Raw genomic sequence first — 4,535 nt, 5'->3', positions numbered from 1 at the left:
GTGGGGGACGAGGAATGAATTCAACTACTTCCAGAGAATGACCACAACACCTCAGTGGAAAGTAAACAGAATCTGGTGGTAATGGGTAGGAAGACCTGGTTCTCCATTCCTGAGAAGAATCGCCCTTTGAAAGACAGAATTAATATAGTACTCAGTAGAGAACTCAAGGAACCTCCCCAAGGAGCTCACTTTCTTGCCCAAAGTCTGGATGACGCCCTGAAGCTTACTGAGCAGCCAGAATTAGACAGCAAGGTGGACCTGGTGTTGGTTGTGGGTGGCAGCGCCATTTACAAGGAAGCCATGGATCAGCCAGGGCATGTCAAACTTTTCGTGACAAGGATCATGCAGGAATTTGAAAGTGACACATTTTTTCCAGAAATTGATTTGAAGAAATACAAGATCCTCCCAAAATACCCAGGTGTGCCTTCTGAGGTCCATGAGGAGAAAAGCATTAAGTACAAATTTGAAGTATATGAAAAGAATGATTAATGTGAAGGTGTACTCTGATCTATTCCAAGTTGTTTCTCTTCCTCCTAAACAAATTATGTGTTTATAAGTTAGGAAGAAAATACTTGTTCTGGTTTTTGATCTCTGGAAGCTTTTTCTGAACAGATGCCATTTGAGAGACATTTAGGGGCCAAGGAGATAGCTCAGTGGCATAAGTGCCTGTATAGCAAGCATAAGGTCCTGAGTTCAATCCCCAGTACCACATGAAAAACAAGAGAGAGAAGAAAAAGAGGTTGATCCCTGCCTGGCAAGCATGAGATCCGGAGTTCAATTCCTGGTTCCTAAAAATTTTTAAATTCTTTAAAAAAAAAAAAGAAAGAAAGAAAGAAAGAAAGAAAGAAAGAAAGAAAGAAAGAAAGAAAGAAAAGATAGTAACACGGGACACAAGGTTGCCTAGTGACTAATAGCTGACCTTCCCAGCACTGTGGCTCTCACTACCTTGATGTCTCTCCCTTATCTTGCTCTCTTCCCTGACTCCCAGGTCACGCCATAGACTTTGATAGATTAAGTTTAATCCCATTTTATCCATGTCACTTGCTTTTCACCTGGATCCCTCAGTAGCTGAAATCCAGGAAACCGTCAGCCTGCTCAGAGGCCTACAGTCGATTGATCACAACTTTTCCCGCTGCCTCACCCCCTGCTGTCTTAAACTCTATGTCCTGAAATTAAATAATCATTCACTATAGTCAGGCCTTTGCAAGCACCTTCAGCTCCTTTGTTACTCTGTTGCTTCGCCATTCCTTTAGCGAACCACAAATTATAGTTGCACTCATTTCTTCCCTATTCTTTGTCTTTGTCCCTACAGTTGAATGTAGTAGAGAAAAACACAGGAATAATGATTCATCTGATTTTAAATTCATGATACAGCATATCAATGCCAGGACACTCACTGGTGTGTCTAACACCTTCTCCATTCACTCCTCGGTTTTGCTGTTTTGATATTCTCCTCCCTGCCTCTTCCTCCTTTTCTCCTTCCCGCTCTTCTTTATGAGATGACATAGAGTAGAAAGTGGAACAGACGGTGGGACTTTATGTCAAGTAGAGATACTATCTTTACAGAAATTACTGCCGATACTAATAAACTTAATCAGAACCTTATTTTTTTCTCTAAGATAATAATTTCCCATTTTAAGATAACAATAACCTTATTTCCTGCTCTACTGAGAAAACTGAAGCAAGCAAAGGAGCGCTTTTGGGTCCCCATCACCACAATGGCTCACCTGTCAGCATGTTCTGCCTCCTCTCCTATTCTTCTACCCTGGAGGAACTACCTGTGTTCCTGAAGCCAAAGACGCTATCTCTACTTGACATAAAGTCCCATCTTCTCTTTCCTTTAGCACATGCTGCTTTTATTCTATGTCACGTAAATATAAATAAATATTGCTGACTGCTGGATTATGAGGTGTTGAAATTTCACAAATATGGTATGTTCTTGAGAACTACTGACAGAGATCACTGCTTCTCAATCTTCTGCTGACAATCTGTTTGAACAATGATTCCTAGGACTCAGTGTTCAGACAATCTGATGTGGTAGGACTGGGCTAAACTCCATGAATTAGCATTTTCAGTGCTCCCAAATGACGCTGGTCTTTCAGAACATACCTTGAATAGTGCTGCTCCAAATAGACCTGTCAGGTACATACATACCTGGGGAAAGGAAATAGTCAACAGTTCTGGGGTTATTGATATTCCTTTGAAGTTATAGTCCTACACACACACACACACACACACACACACACACACACACACAGGAACTCTCGGGCTTGTAGGGATCCCTTGGTCTCAGTGCTATAGGTTCTACCTGGAAAGAAACAATGGCAGGAATGAGGAAAAGATAGACATAAGGTGCTGTGCTGGCCCTGCTCTCTGCTGAGACCACCACTGAGACTGGGTGTGGTGACACGTGCCCGTAATCCCAGTGCTTGAGAGGCTAAAAACAGGAGGATCACTAGGAGTTCTGTGTCATGAGACCCTGTAGACCTTGTGTTAAGTACATAAAAAAAAAAAAAAAAAGATACACAAGAAGACAAAAGCTGGATTAGATGATGACTCCTCTGCCCCATTGAGCAAAAAAAAAAAAAAAAAGACATTTATTTATACCTTTGCAAAGTTAGCAACACGTGACACAAGGTTGCCTAGCAACTAATAGCTGACCTTAGCCAGACAGGATGTCAGTATCTCAGGACTGAGGTAACTTGTTTGCTTTAGGCACTGAAGCCTAGTCCCACCTACATACATTTGACGAATTTTCCAGCTTCTGTGGCTCCCAATAGGAGCCCAAAATGTTCGGAGATGCAGAGTAATAATTTATGAAGCTGATCAGATGAACAGAGTCTTGGCCTAAGTCAGTCTGACAGTCGTCACCACGTGCATGACAGCTGTGATGGCAGTGACATGTGGTGTAAATGAGGATTTACCTTTCCACCTCTGCTTCTTGTCTACCAAGATAAGAACTCTTAACACAGGTTGCGGATCCAACCTGTCCAAAATTTATAATTTTTTTTCCATTGCTGGGAATAGGTAGGAGCCAGTCATGCAAATATACCTGAGTTTAGTTGTTTTATTTTCTTCTATCCTAATTAAATATTCATAACATAAAGTGATTATTTGAATGATTTTAAGGTTGCCATTTCATGGCATTAAGTACACTCCATTGGTATGCAACTATCACCAGCATCGGTCTCCAGAAGATGTTTGTTTGTTTGTTTGTTTGTTTGTGGTACCAGGGATCAGGACTTTGTACTTGTTAAACAGGCACTTATTCTACTGAGCTATCTCCCTGACCCCTCCAAAAGGTTTTGCATTTTCCAAAATTAACCTCCATAACCATTAAATGATTTCTCACGTCATCATCTTTCCAGTGGCAGCCATTGTACTTTCTGTTTCTATGGCTTCAGCTATGCTAGCTATAGAGACTTACAGTGTTTGTCCTTTTCATGTCTGTCTTATTTCTTATAATGTACTGAAGTTTCATCCATATTGTAACATATGTTAGTGTTTTCCTTTTTAAGGCTGAATAAAATGCCATTCCTTATATAGATCACATTTTAGTCACCTGTTAATGAACACTTGGGTGCCTTCTACTTCTAGCTATTGTAAAGAATGCTACTGTGAACATGGGTGTACAGAGCTGGGGACATAGCTCAATGACACAAGCACCTGCCTGGCAAGAGCAATGTCCTCAGTTTGATTCCCAGCACAAGAAAAATACACAGCATGGGTGTTCAAATATCTCCTGAAGCCCTTTTTTTCCCATTATTTTGAGTACATACTCAAAGTTGGAATTGCTAGATCACATGGTAAGTATGGATTTGATTTTTTAAAGAACTGCTGTGCTGGTTTTCTACAGCAGCTTCACCATTTTATAGTTTCACCAACACTGGACAAGAGTTCTTATTTCTCCACATCATAATCAACATTTGTTTTCATTTGTGTTTTTCTTTTTCTTTTTTTTAAATAAGGGCAATTGTAATGGGTGTGCTAGTATCTTATGGTGGTTTCTTGCATTTCTCTAGTGCCTGATGATATTGAACATCATTATATCTGTACTGGCCATTTGTATATCTTTGAAGAAATGTTTGTTCAAGTCCTTTTTAATTGAATTGGTTTTTGATATTGAACTATAGGAGTTCTTTTTATATTCCAGACAATAGCCCCTTCTCAAATATCTTGTTTGGAAGTACTTCCCTTCTATGGGTTATCTTTTGACTCCTTTGAAAGTGTCTCTGGATGCCTAAAAGCTTGATTTTGTTTAAATTTGACTTATCTGAGGGCCGGCCAAATAGCTCAGCGGATTAAAGCACCTGCTTAGGCAGACGCAAGGCCTGGGATTTCAATCCCCAGGCCTGCTGTGCTGGCCCTGCTCCCGGGCATGTTGAGACGGTGATTGAGACTGGGCGTGGTGGCGCGCGTGCCTGTAATTCCAGCACTTGGGAGGCTGTAGACAGGAGAATCACTATGAGTCTGATCTACATAGTGAGACTCTGTAGACCCTGTAGATCCTGTCCTAAAATTAAAAAAAAAAAAAA

The 4,535-nt window shown here is 40.7% G+C and overlaps 1 protein-coding gene and 1 pseudogene across 1 annotated transcript in view; one reads left to right on the top strand and one right to left on the bottom strand.

The window, feature by feature from the left end:
- Positions 1-4,535, bottom strand: part of Abcg2 (ATP binding cassette subfamily G member 2 (Junior blood group)) — a 196,771-nt gene that overhangs the window by 170,875 nt on the left and 21,361 nt on the right. The window lies entirely within an intron of this gene.
- On the top strand, positions 17-689 carry LOC101572793 (annotated as a pseudogene).

The sequence above is a fragment of the Octodon degus genome, unplaced genomic scaffold (genome assembly GCF_000260255.1).
Source record: "Octodon degus isolate 3935 unplaced genomic scaffold, OctDeg1.0 scaffold00272, whole genome shotgun sequence".
Lineage (NCBI taxonomy): Eukaryota > Metazoa > Chordata > Mammalia > Rodentia > Octodontidae > Octodon > Octodon degus.
Note: the sequence above shows the minus strand (reverse complement) of the source record. Positions and strands in the feature narration are given on the sequence as shown.